This window comes from Triticum aestivum, chromosome 4A, assembly GCF_018294505.1.
Source record: "Triticum aestivum cultivar Chinese Spring chromosome 4A, IWGSC CS RefSeq v2.1, whole genome shotgun sequence".
Classification (NCBI taxonomy): Eukaryota; Viridiplantae; Streptophyta; class Magnoliopsida; order Poales; family Poaceae; genus Triticum; species Triticum aestivum.
This window is the reverse complement of record NC_057803.1, coordinates 687,442,776-687,458,022: the sequence shown is the minus strand read 5'-3', so window position 1 is coordinate 687,458,022 and position 15,247 is coordinate 687,442,776.

Below are 15,247 nucleotides of genomic sequence, written 5' to 3'. Positions count from 1 at the left end.
CCCCGCTTTTTGATAATATTTTCAAATAACAAATTTGATGATATTTTCAAATAACAAATTTGATGATATTTTCAATTAAAAATAAAAAACAAATTTGATGATATTAAAAAAACAAATTTGATGATATTTGATGATATATTTTGTTCTAGTCCTCATGAAAATAACAAATTTGATAAAAAAACAAATTATTAGATGCAACAAGAAATAATGAAAAGAAGAAGTTACTAATGGCGCACCAGAGAATGGTGCGCCATTGCTATGAGTGTTTTTATGGCGCACCCCTCGACGGTGCGCCATTACTAACATTCCCCCCTCTATAGCTGGATACCCGGCCCTTCGCGCGATACCTCCTTCCCTCTCCCTTGCCAGATCCCCTTCCATCCCTCGCCAGACCCGCTCCGGCTCCCCCGCGTCGCCGCCCCCGCGCCCCCCGACCCGCGAAGCACGTGGCCGCCGGCCTCCCCACGACCAACCGAGGCGCCCAGGAGGACCGCCGTCGTCTTCCTCTTCGACTACGAGGACCCGGATGAGCTCGGACGCCCTCGAGCCACCCCTTCGACGCCGCCGCCGACCCCGACCCCTCCGGCGACTGGCCACGCCCGCCCAGGTACCTCTCCTCCTTCCTTCCTCTCCACCCTTCCTCCCCATTCCCTCCCTCCCTAGTTCTTCTTGCTATATGGATCAGAACATATGGAGCATTACTATTGCTATATGGAGCATTACTATTGTTCTTCTCTGAACAATTACCATTCCCTCCCTCCCTAGTTCTTCCTCCCCATTAATTTGCAGGATCAGAACAAGTTTGTAACAGGATGCTCTACAATGTCGATTAGGTGCATTACTATTGCTATATGGAGCAGCAATTTACTATTGCTATATGCTCTAGTTTGTATCAATGTGATTGTAGTTTTTCTTGTCATCAAGTTTAGTTGATGTTTATTTAAATATAGCTTATATGATCAGCCACTCTATGTATGATTGTGGCTTGAAGGTTCTGGAAGAACGTTTTCCCTTCAAATTCTATCTGGTGGCATTGTCCTAGACTCCCTAGTTGTGTTGTTAATTGTGCTTCTATTAAAAGAATTGGGAGTTACTCACTGTACTAGAACTCTGTAGGTTGAATTTTGGTTAAATAATACTGATGTTATGAGAATGTAAGCACCTATTATTGCTGATATCATTGGCTCATTGTTGCCTTTGTGCAATGCAGAACTGTTAAGAGTGATTTGGAGGATTCAAGATTCTGTGAAGCTCTTTTGACATTTAAAACTCAGAACTGAAGGTACTTAATAAACTCAAAAGCATTGATGATAACTCTTGTTGCCTAGAAACAGAGGTAGTTTACATATTGCATTGCTGGTGTTTGTTTATGTTCAGAGTTTAAGCATGTGTAGTGTAGTGTAGTGAGCTTGTTCTAGTGTAGTGAGGTCCGAACCATTGCACGATGTAGTGTAGTGTAGTGAGCTCTGAACCATGTTTAGTGTTGAGTACTTCAAGTTTACTGAACCTATTCATTTTTGTGGACTTAGTGAACATGATAAGACAAGCCAGATGCTCTATTTTTAATTAACAGTAATCCATGATCAGCAACAGTTTTTTTCACTAATTTTCAGTTAACAGCAATCCATAATTTTTCCAGCTAAAACTATTCATGATTTTTTGTTGGGTGACCTATTAGATCTGGAATGGAAGCTCACATAAGTTGAGCTGATTTTTGTCCATATGAAAGCAGAGGACCATATGGTCTGTGGCCTTTTCATCCATATGAAAGTAGAGGCACATTGTGGTGCTAGTGTGCTGGGTTTTGTCTCCGACCATCGTGTCTTGATGATTTTGCAGGTACCCCGAGAGGCCCTTGAGTTTGTCGGAATATCGATTAACTTCCGTTCCGGAAAATTCGGGTACTCCATATGTCTTATTTTTAGCAAAGGTCATGCTGAAATTTTCCGTGAATTTAGCATGACTTTGCTAAAATTCGGACATATGGGGTACTTGCTACTAATGCATGGGCCGGGGTATCTTAGTACTTAATTAAGTATGATCAACTGCCCCGTCATTCTTGCTGCATTAAACCATAGGTGGCAATAGAGCCAAGTGATTAGGCCCAACTTAGAATTCTCGTTAGCATCGATAAACCCTAGATGATAAACCCAACATAGGTGACAATAGAGCCAAGTGATTAGTGTCAAGTGATTAGGCCCAACCTAGGGCGCCTCGGTGTCGATGAGAACCTAAATGATGCACGCTTAGGCTTTTAGGGTGCCTCGGCGTCGACAAAACCTAAATGATGAAAGCTTAGGCTTTTAGGGTGCCTCGGTGTCGACAAACCCTAAATGATGTAGTTTTGAATTATGAACGTAGGATATGTCGTCATCATCATCGGACGACGAAAGTCTTCCGGCGGAGTGCGACTGGTGCCACGATGATCGAGGTCTGTGCGACATGCCTCACCTGGACGACGATCGGCGCTTCAGCATTAAGCTCGAGGAGACCTTCGAAGTTGAAACGGTACACAACGACGACAAGTGTTATTTTCATAATTAAGCATGACTTCAACTATTTCAACGTGTAATTTTCATCTTTTACAATTCAAGTATAGCTTATCCCATGCCATGCAAGACGCTATGTCTTGGAGAGGATGGATTTTGAAGACCATGAAATTTCTGAAACAAAGAAAATTCACCTAAGGACTCATCACGATGTGGACTTTGAAGTAAATCTATATAATTCTGAGAGCGTAACCCATTTTGGTTGCAAAAATTGGGAAGCATTTTGCAAGATGTATGGTTTTGATGAGGATATACTTATCACCATGGATCTTGGTAATCCTGACATCAACCAAGACAATATGGACATTTGGATCCTTGTTGATACGCCTCCAGTTCTACCGCTATGTGAGTTTCTCAAACATAGTTATTAGCTAATTTATATTGTTTATTTCAAAATAGTTGACAACTTATTTCCATTGATAGCTTATTTTTATTGTTCAAAGAATGTGCGGAAGATGGTAGACAAAACCCACTACACCGATGGCTCCAAATTAACAACTTACAAGGAGAAAAATCATTTGGTCGGATTTTGTACTGATATTGAGAATTACAATATCTACAATCAAATTTCTCAACATTATGATAAATGCGTGCCACTAGTGCATGTATTCAACTACGGTAACTACCATGGAGATACCCTGGTAAGATTTTTACTATCACGACATCGATGCATCTTTTGCATACTTCTAAAACTAGTACATCATTGCTAACTATGAAGTTATTACTATGTTTTTCAACAGATAATCCCAGAGAATTGTGTGCCTCATATGATGTATCTGAAAGGTAGTGTTAATGTTTTGAACATACAGCCAGGTCGTCCTACGAATCTCAACTGTCCATACGAGATTTCTAAAAGAAGTGGAGACATAAAAACCAAAGGATGGAAAAAATGTATGGACAGTCGTAAGGAGCTTCTTGGAAGCAAAAGGAAGCGAAGCGCAAGAATTGGAGACAGGATGTTCTCCATTCTCCATAATGGAGAGTCAGGGTCTATATTGTTTTATGCTATTTTAGCTTAAATAGGGTATTTAGGTCCTCCCTAATACTGATGATCATGTGCTAAGAACAATTAAGTAGGGTTGGTTCGAAGACTATCAAGATGATGATCGTATGACTTGTTATGAATAACGAGTAGAAGTTGTATGATGATGATTAGTAGGACTTGTTAGGATTAGTATTACTTCCGACAAACTCGATACTCGCGGTCTTGAGACTTGTAATGTTTTATCTTTGTTCAGTCTTTTGAATTCGGAGAGTAATATGATGAATTGTATTCGGAGACTAATCTTCTATTGTATTCGATGAATCTGATGTTGCTGTGTGCTGCTGTCTATATTCTGTCCAATAATATATTTTGTAACATGTGCAAAAATCAGAAAAGCAAAATAAAATAAAATAAAACCTAATATTCATACTAATGATGCACCACACAAGACACTAATGACGCACTGTGATCATCACACTAATGGTGCATTAACTGCTGGTGCGCCATTAGAATGACAAAGCACATGGGTATATATGGCTCCCTGGGAGGCATTCTAATGACGTGATGCCAATGGCGCACCGGTAGTGCATCATTAGAAGGCAAATTCGGTGCGCCACTAGCATGCCTTTTCCTAATAGTGAACATATCACAAGCAGATTGAAAATGCGCGCGCGCACGTCCGCGCACAGAATAACAAGAAGAATCTATGATTACATGCGTGCACTACATCAATGATGTGCACACCCTGGATCGATCCTTCGATCACGCAGAGCAAATTTATAACAATCGGCAAGCTACTTGCCTATGATTAGATCGTCCGTGCACGAGTTATATTAGTTGCAACGCACGTACGTACGCATGTTATATAGGAAAGAAGGAACCCATAAACAAAAGATGAACCCTAACTAGCTAGCTACTCTCTTTGTCCCACAATATAAGAACATTTTTCAAACTAACATAGCTTAAAAAATGTTTTTATATTATGGGACAGAGGGAGTAGCTAGCTGCGAGGACCGTGCGATGCGAGTGCTAGCCCAAGGTATTGCTTGTAAGCTTGGCCATCATGGTGTTTGCGGTAGAACCATTTTTGTTTTGTGCCACCGACCGGCCGTTCCACTTCGTCGTTCCACGGACGGGCACGGTCAAATTTGACCGCCCACCCGACCCGTTTGGCGCCTAGCTTTGCTGAGTTCTCATGCATGCACGCACGCCATGTGAGCCGTGACGCCACCTTAAACCCCCATTATATTACTACCAGTTAACATTGTTAATAACCCCTTCCTTTGGATTAGCCGCTTCTAATTATTCCGCATTTGTTTGACCAGCCACAAGTACTTCCTGCTGCAGAACATGCTTCCCACTCGTGCCTGATGATGGTGTCATCATCTCTAGCTAAACCTCTCGGCTGTCTGCCATAAGTGACGGCCGAAATTAACTAGGGTTAAAGAGTGTTACTTGCCAAGATGAGATCATGTTGTGCCAAGAAAGTCCAGTACACTGCATATGCGTGCATTTTGGTCAGAGCGAAACTGCATATGATCTTTCTTTCAGTCTCTGTCAGCCTCCACGCACGCCAAAATGGAGACACTGCAGAATTACCACCGCCACCACACATCACACCTTGCTCAACAGCTACCCATTGTTGCATCAGCCACGTAGCTTGGCTAGCAACGGGGCGCTATAGTAGTGTAACTTAATGAGGATGCCGATCGGTCGCTGTCAACAATCTTTTGACCAGCACACACGTGGCCACATGGCCGGTTGCATCATTAATTTTGCAAGGTACTAGTAACCTGCAGTTCGCTGCATCGCATCGACCGTTCGTGCGTGCGTGCGTGCGAAGAATATTTTCAGGGAATTCGGGCCGTGTGTGTTCTAGCTAGTTAGCTTGCGTGTTTCCTGGCAGGCCATGCATGGAACGTACGCGTCGAAGCTAGCAGTTCATGTGGAGTGCAATTCATGCGCACGCGGCTGCATGCATGCTAGCGTTCTCATCGTAAAACACGGAAAGAATTTTGCTGTCAAGCGAAACGATGGGCCGTTTGTTCTCTTGCCAGTGGAAATAGTAAATAGACCTGAAGCCAATTAAGTCCGGTCAAGGGTGTTTGGGTGGATGCTATAAGAAATGGGAGGCGTGAAGTGAAGCCTTCTTGACTCCTCTCATGATTGGAGACAGCCAATACTCTTGTTAGCCATGTATGAAAACGAGTGTCAGTAGTATATGTATTACTCCTACACATGTTTTTTCTTCTTGGATAATATAGCCAAGTGAGAAGTGAAAAAGAGCACTAGGTGCATGCCGACTAGCTAGAGGGACGCGTGCCAGCGAGCATTCTGCATGCAGAACAACCCATGTTATGTTAACTAGAGAGAGTATACAGAGCAGTAGTACTAAACTCAAAAGGTGGAGTACACAAATTACCTTTATGATAGAACATGGACCCAATAACGCGCTGACATTCTTTCATGAGGTTGAGGGGAAGATCAAGGGATACGAACGTTCTCTACAAGAGGCTTGTTTGAGCGAACGGCGTCATCAAAGAGCGTTCCTCAAAGCACCACTCTCATCGAACGCCCAGGAATTGCCATGCCGTAACAGATATATTCGTCATTCTACACAGAAAGATTTGTCATGCTAGCAGAAAGATTGTCACAAAATTGTCATGCTGCATTAGAGTAAATTGCCATGCCTTTCAGGGATTTGCCGTGACACGACATAGAGAATTGCCAGGTTAAGATTTTTTTTTTGCAATTCATATTCATGAATTGTGATGCTACACTAGGTAAATTTGCAATGCTCAGATTAGAGAATTGCCATGATATCTGAAAAGAAATTTACCTACCTGCTAGGAAATTGCCATGCTGCTAGAAGGGGAAGATGATTTCCATGCCACATCAGATGAAACTGTTGGATACTGCCATGCTCTAGATAGGGAGTTTGCCATCCGGATGTGATTTTGGGGGGAAGATTAAGGGATAAGATAGGGTCGTGTCGTTCATTGAGATTGCCATGGGGAGCAAACATTTAGTGTCGTACGCTCAGTCGTTTACTCAGACAGATGCATGCAAGCAAACATTGATTTGCCACATCGATCGGTTTGAGAATCGCACATGAGAAATGGACGTCCTAGGGAGCGTTCCCTAGGAAAACCACTTCTAGGGAACATCAGATCAATATATACTCCTTCCTTTCCGGTTTATAGGGTTTATCTCATTCTTTTTCGTTTTTCCAGTTTAAAGGGCTCATTCCATCTCATTTTAAGATTTCGAGGCACATTAAATCTTTGCATGCAAAAATTTAAAAGGAACACAACGATGCATGTAATGTTCCTACGGCATGCAAAAATTTATAGCTAGTATCATGCATGCCAACTAGGCAATTTTGATGAGGTGTCATAGCATTAAATGAAGAAAAAGAGGATGGAGTATCATATCATGATACCGTATCATAATAAATGCTATGCTACTTTGTGTCATGCATGGCAATAAATAGAGTACTACATGATACTAATATATGATACTATGCATTAGGGAGGTAGTATCATACACTAGTATCATATGCATGATACTAGCATATGACACTCCCCATTACAGCCAGCCTACTCATCTAGTGGTCAAGCATGCATGCACTGAAATTAATCCAAATTATTGCATCAATTTAGTTTGAGATACATTCCCCCACTCACCATATGACTTGGTCGATGAGATTTCAGATTTAAGCCATATAAAAGCAAGTATAATAAGGTGACATAAGCGGGTTGTAAGGATTTAAATATTATATTATTGCTGAGTTAGAAGAGAGAGAAGAAAAACGGGTTGTAAACTTACAGTCGGCTGTAGCACGAGCTCCAAAAAGCTTTGTGATAATGGAAGATGGACCATATGTTGATAAAGCAATACGAGTACTTTTTTATAGCCAACTATTATACGTGTTGGCTATTGCATTGGCTATAAATGACATGAAAACATGTTATAGCCAGCAGCTGGCTATATTATTAATCATGCTCTAAACCGGAAAGGAGAGAGTAGCATTTAGGTAAAAGATAGCTTGAGGCTGGCTGATTCCTCAAAAACTAATGGAGAAAAGCAAACCGAAGCAGTAGTGCAGTAGGTAGCTGTTGTTGTACTTTCCATTGGAGCCTGACAATCCTATTGGTACTTGATACTTTGGTAGTATAGTACGAATGTACGACGGATGTTTTGCTACCGGGCACATGTCGGGTCCATGGGCGAGTGAGTTCGTGGGACTTGTGGGGGAGCAGGCGAGCAGCGAGACCCACCGCCGTGTCAGCGCCCGCTAAGCTCCATCCACCCGCGCACATCCCCAGGAATACTTGGAACATGTCCTCTCCTTGCTCTCCACGATCCGCACAGGCGACGTACGCCGAACCGCATGCATGCCAACCTCTCTCTTGAGACAACTTTTTAGCAATAGTTCTTCTTTAGTTTGTCCCCACTTCTCTTGGTTTCCTGGCCGGTAGCTGGATCAATCCGCACAGCCAGCACAAGTTACTAAACGTGTCCTAAGTTAGTTTAAACCATGGTGTGCAGGCCGGCCGACCCCATTTCTTTTAGACCTGTGCCCGGCCTGATTACTCCCATGTGATGTCCCTGATCTTGTAATGTTATGGAGCCTTTGCAGTGACCCACGACGAACATCCACATGCTGAGGTGCAACTCCACGACGTGTGTAAATTAAAAGGACCTGGAGCTGCATGGTAATGGTAATGGTAGGCAGACATGGACTGAAAGGAAAGGCGAGGGTACGTGCGTGGTAGACTCTAAAAAGGCAGCATTATTGCGAGGGAGATCAATCGCATGACATTCACATTGGCGCTGGCGGGCCGGAGGTAGAAGGATTGATTGCCAGCCGATTGGACGGGATGATGGTAGAAGGAATGATCGAGGAATCTAGCACGCGCGGCGTCCCGGAGGGGAGGCAGCGGCCTTCAAAGGTTTCAGGGCCGCCTTGTCCCCTTGTGCATGCATGCTTCGTCGTTTCATTCCATTCTACTCTTTCTACGGAGTAGACCGGAGAGGACCCGTACACGTCCGTCCGTCCGTCCCTCCGGCTGGGGCCTCATCGGAGTTTCGGCACTGTTTGTGATAGCCCTCCTGGAAGCTCGAGCTTAACTTGATTCCGCTTTTGCTTCTGATTCCGGCCGCGAGGCAGCGTGCAGCCTCGGACCGTACTTACTACTACCTTTAACTCATTCCAATCGAAAGCCACTTTGCGGCTGTCCAGCTTAATTATTACTGCCTGATTGAGCTGCCGTGGAAACATACCACATGGACGCGAGATGAAATGTTGGTGCCATGCATTCGTAATATATAAATCTCACAAAAGCTTACTCTCTCCGTCCGAAAAAGCCTGTCTCTCAAATGAATGTATGTCCGTCAAATGAATGTATCTAATATCAAGTTAGTGCTAGATACATTCATTTGAGGGAAAAGCTTAGGACAAGTTTTTTCGAACGGAGAGAGTACATCAAGATAAGAACAACATGCATACTTCTTTTTTCTTTCCGAAAAGGACCTGGATATATTAAGCGTGAATGACCACTACTGCTGCCATGATGAGCCGACGATGCATCGATCTTGTCGGTGATAGCCGGGAAGTCTTCGAGCATGTCCCGGGAGCCGCGGTCGCCGCACCCAAACCCTCGCAATCCAAAGAAACCAGCACTTGATCTCACCCGCGCGAACGCACGACAAGAAACCCTAACATCGCCGCCCCGAGGGAACATCATGGATCTTCGTTGGAGTTTCGTCGTCTTCGTCCCAACGGACGAGTTCAAGGTGGATCAAAGACTAGAAGACCGTATCGACGAGGGTGCGCCGCCATCAACCGAGCTCCGCCTCTGCGAGGACCTAACCCTACCCTACCTACTAGCCGAAGCCGAGACACTGGGATTCACCTCTCCTACCACGGGCCACCAAAGCACCAAGCAAAGGGGAGGAGAACCCACAGGCTCGCCGTCGGAGATTGAGGGGATGCATGTGCTCTTCACCCTAGTCGCCTCAGTTTCGTAATTGTGTGGCTCCATTTTTTTTCCCTTACCAATTTTAATTTGCGAGAAACAAATTCCCGGCGACATGTATACAAGCTGGACAAAAGAAGCGACTAGGAATAAAACTTTGGTTCGCATCATGTTTCTCTGAAGTCGACAGAGTAACACTAGTCCCTAGGACAAGGGAGGGCAAAATATACATTGGCAAAAGAAGGGGAAAAAGTCTGCATTAGTGGTCATCGTGGGACCAAATAGGCATGAAGCAAGAAAACAAAAGCCTCAGGGTGCAAGTACCAGACCTACTACACCTGTCCACTCCCGTTCAACTGTTTGTCGCCGGCTCCTATATGCGCGAGACGGGATTGACGTGACACGGAAGGAAACAAACATGAAAAGAGATCCAACTGTTTCTTTTTGAAACTTGTAAAGGGATCCAACTAGGTAGTACGTAGCAGGTGGAGCACAACCTGCATATGCAGATTGAACTAGCTAGCTATTCAGGAAACTTTGACATAAAGGAAAATTGATCATCTAGAGTTTCTGAATTCGAACTGTGAGCAAAGTGCAAGCTTGCTTGGCCTTTTCCCCACTTTCTGAAAACGAAGTGCAAACTAGCTGGCAAATGACTTAACTATGTGCTTCAGTGCTTGTAGTGGTCGCTAGATGGCCTACGAATCTGAATGTAGTTTTTATTATTTCTGGTGTTCGCTGTACTGTGACGATTGAAGATAAATAGATCGAAAGTTTTTCCGGAAAAGAAAAAAAAAATGTGTTCATCCCTAGAGAGAAAGGAAAACTGAACGGAAAGAAAGAAAGGAAACTGAAAACAGAAAAGAAAAGCATTACAATAATAAAAGGGATTTGCTAATTTGCATGAGAATTACAAGGTCTCATCTAATCCATACATCATTTTGTCAATCAAACAAAACAGGGAAGGGAAAAAAATCCTCACGAATCTCCACGTCAAATCAGATGGTGTAGGAGTTAGATGAGACTTAGTTAATTCACATCTAGATGAGAGCTAGCCACGCCCATAATCAAATATGATCCCCAAACTGGGAAGCAAGATGCTTGGCACCTGCAAGGCACCACCGTTCTAGATATTGTGTGATTGCCTTGATAACATGCTTCTCGGTAGAAAATTTGATTTGAAAACCCACCAATTCCTTTTTCAAACCGCACTCCCACTCCACAAGGATGATTAGGGTTTTAATTCCTCTTGCATGTGGGGATGGAGATTTTCTGACAATGTCTTGCTGAAGCGAGTGGATGAATGACATCGTACAATATTCTAGAAGCACAATATCATGCATAGAAGGTTCTAACAATTCCGTCTGGTCTATTAGGCGGATCTGAGGAGTGGCGGTGACGATATTCAACCGGGGTGGTAGCGGTTCAGGACACGGCGTGGTGGTCCAGTTGTTGGCTAGGTCAAATGGTGATGACATTGAGGTTTAGTTTGCAGCTTTTCTACTGGTTATCCAAGGCGAAAACCAAGGCCTGGTATTTTTCTTCCTTGAAGGTATTGCTATGACACATCGATACATGCTTTATCCGAATGAAACACCAAAAATTGGCCTCATTGTCCACTCCGGCGACGATGATGCAAGTTCTATACATGCATAGTTGTTGCGTTTGGAGGATTTCTTGCCAGTCTTCAATGTAGGGGTCTCAGCTTTGGGTTGTATTGTGTTTAACACCCCACCACAACGTGTTTTCTCATTTTTGCTAATTTTATCTAATGTTTAGCGATGTAGATGTATGCATCCTTGGTTGATACAAAGGCGAGGCAATGAAGCTTTTATATTTTCTAGAAAATAAAACCGCCAGGTGTAAAGTGCTATGGCACACTATAGTTTAGGAGAATAACTGATCCAAGGTACAATCGAGAAACTCAAAAAATAGTTTAGGTAGGGAGGAGGGTAAAGGGCAGACACAGGTTTAGGCATGTACTATGGTTGATAAGATAGTCTTATCTTAAATCTTGCATGTAAGTTAGAGATGACAAAAAAGTGTCTATAAGGGGTCATCTCTTAGTTTTATCTTCAATAACTAGCTATTTTTAAAAACGTGGTGAGACATCTCTTGTCTTCTCCTAAATAAGAAAAGGCGAGCCTTTTTTTATGAGTTCTCTCTTCTCCACCTCATCATTTCTACCTGGCACTTCTAAGATAGCACTATTGTACATGCCCTTAAAGCGAGGGGAAAAGATAAAGGGTGCGCGGTATGCTTCTTACCCGCTTTATCTGCTAGGTCTAGGATGGTTTTGTTAACTAATCTTTTCCTGGGCGTTTTACACCTCTTCCGTTTACTAGCAGCTAATCTTACGTACAGAGGAGAAATTTGGCAACATGCACACCAGAGATGCCCGTGGGAATGTCTGATGCAGGGATCGATGCCTGTCACACCGAGGAATCAAATGCCGCACAGAATATTTACCTCTTGTGTTCTTTCCGTAACTGCATGCATTTGTTTGTGAGACGGATGGTGTTGGCTGGTCCACCACGTTGGGAATCTCTATATCTTTGTAGGTGTTGGACACGTTGGGATCCAAGTGCTCATTGCCCTTTGTGCTTTCGCTGGTTGTTCCTAGTTTGTTACCACTGCTTACCTACCTACACGATTTAGTCATGCTGCCACTAGTGCAGAACCGGGTAATAGCACCGGTTCGTAAGGTCCTTTAGTGCCGGTTCCATAACCGGCACTAAGGTGTGGTCACTAAAGGCCCTCCCTTTTTAGTACCGGTTCAGCACGAACCGGTCCTAAAGGGCAACCACGTGGCACGAGCTAGCTCCGGGGGCCGGGAGCCCTTTAGTACCGGTTGGTAACACCAACCGATACTAAAATGTTTGGGGTTTTTTGGTTTTATGATTTCTTTTTTATTTAATTTTGTGTTTTCCATTTTAATTCTTTTTCGTGTGCTGGTATTTTACGATACTACACATTGTACACGTTATGCATATATATATATATATATATAAACCGAATTTCTAGTAGAACCAATCATATATATATCATCAATGTCTCACAAAGCACCATATTAATTCACACATACACACATGTATAGCTATATACAATTTCTCCTACATATGCATGTTGCCTTCGGAGCCAGTGGCATTAGCCTAATTGGTGCCTTCGGAGCACGATGACAATTGGAAGTGGTTCATGACCTGGTCGATGGGGGCGGTAGCGGGTAATAGTATTCTCCCTTTGGATTTATGACCTGGTCGAGCAAAAATCCCGCTATTTCCTCTTGAAGTGCTTCTACGCGCTCCGTTTCTAGGAGCTTGTCCCGCACCTCTTTGAACTGTTAAGAAGGAGATCAATATGCATGTGTATTAGTTGTGTGACTAGATATCGATAATGGTGTAAAAATTATGAATAGTGTTCTGACAAGCGTACCCATTCTTGTCTTTGAGATCTGCTCCTTTCGGACGCCATCATGCGAATGTTCTCGCAAACGCAGAATGCACACAGATCAGTCCCCTGCGCCTGCTTCAGGGCTTTTATTACGAGAATGGAATTTAATTTAATTCAGATAATAATTAATCAAGCATGATAATTAAAGAGATGGCAGCTAGCTAGCTAGCTAGTACTACTTAATTACTTACCTTGGGTCGAAACCATTTCAGCTGTCGTTTCCATTCGCCTTCCGTGACGCTGATGAACCTTGCCCAAGCCCTGCCCGCCGACAAAGAAAATGAATAAAGGGGTTATTAAATAGTTCATATCATGAAATGACGAACTAAATAGGCCGAGATATATAGTTAATAATGATTGAAATTACCTGTTGACTATCCCAAACAAGATGTTATAGTCACTATTTGCTTTGAGTAGTGAGTCCAGTATTTGAACTGTTCCGGCGTCAACTTTAATGATACATAAGATCCAATGAAATCTGCATGCACACACGTTTGTATGTCTTAATTAAGCGGGCATATGTAAGCAAAAACATGTAGCTAGCTAGTAGACAAAAATAGAGAATTTGTAGTACAAGAAAGTGTGACTCACTGGAAGTTGTAAGGAAGTAGTATATCTTCATTATATTTGAGGCGCATCAAGAACTCTAGCATGCTTTCCTCTACCTGCTTTTCATAATGCTTGTTTATTTTTCATGTGTATTCATTAACGGTGTTTGGGTTAATGAACCCAATGCCATAGCGTCCACCTTTTCTTATTTCATACATCTTCATCCTGCATAATACCACAGAAAAGAATATAGTGAGGATAATTACAGGTAATGATTGATCAAAAGGATCACTACAGCTAGCTTGAGACTTAAATTACAGAATGAAATCACTTACAGACAATAGCAACTGACGATAGATTTGTCGAGTGCGTCTTGATTGTATAACTAAAACAGTTCAGAATACTCAACGGTCACATCATTCTCATGGTAGTAGTGATCCTTCTTGACTTGCACCATGAGGGACTCTCGATCGGATCTCTTGGTAATGTCCATGTACCATTGATGCAATTCATACATTCTCGTTGGGAGCTTCTTGACCTCTTCTGGCTTGACCAAAGGTTGGCCCCGGGCATATTTCCGTTTTATTTCCTCCTCTGTAAGCACAGGCATGTCCTCGATCTCAAGGAGTTGTCCAACAGTGATTTTGAGAGTTTCAGCCTGCATTATATGCTCCTGGGTTATTACCACATCACCCACCTCGGGAACGTAAACTGTTTACCCACAATAATATTGGGCGCGCGTACTGTCACGTGTTGTTCGCGGCACAACAAGCGGGGGGATCGATTGCGCCGCCTGTTCTCCCAGCTGGGCAACGGTTTTCCCGCATTTTTTGACAGCTGCTTGTTGTTTGCTCGAGCTCGAGCTCGCCTTCTTCTGTAGACGTTGTCGATGTAACTTCCTGATGTGGCGCTCATAGTCTGTGTCAACAGGCTTAGGAGCTGGTGGTTGAGCCATACGAATGAAGTGGTCAACTACTTCCACAGGCACTTTCTCCCTTGGCGGCGGTGGTGGTTTCGGTCCAAAATGGGCGTCAACTTCTGCTCGCACTATGGCATTGGTTTGCTCCTCGGTCCTGTCGTAAGCCCTCTTAGGAAGAGTAGTGAGGTTTGGACCATATTTATGTCGCTTGCCTCCGCCTGTACTTCCTGTACTATGACCTCGACTCGTACCGCTACGCACCATAGCTGCGGGGTGTCTCTTCTGTGATTGCTGAGGCGGCGGAGACGGCTGACGGGGCTGAGTTGGACGAGGAGGAGTGGCCTGAAGCTGTGCCGGATTTGCAGTGGCCTGAGGTTGTGCCGGACTTGGAGGAGGAGTGGACGTCTGACGCTGTGTCGGACTTGGAGGAGGAGTGGCCTGACACTTTACCGGACTTGGAGAAGGAGGAGTGGCCTCACGCGTTGGTGGACTTGGAGGAGCGGGAGTCTGCTGACTCGGTGGCGGACTTCGACGAGGAGTCGGGTGACGCGGTGTCGGTGGCCTTCGAAAGATGATGCAATCCTTTCTCCATAGGATGATACGATGTTTGGCATCTCCGAGTGTGTGCTCCTCGTCACCTCCAGGAATGTCAAGCTCTAGCCCCGAATATTGGTCCACCACCTCATCAACCACGACACGAGCATAGCCTACTGGAATCGGGTTGCAATGGAAGGTTGCATCGGGGGAATTTGTATAAGCAACGCCGTCCGCCACCTTCAAGGATATGTTCTTAATTTTAAAGTGTAGCTCGCAG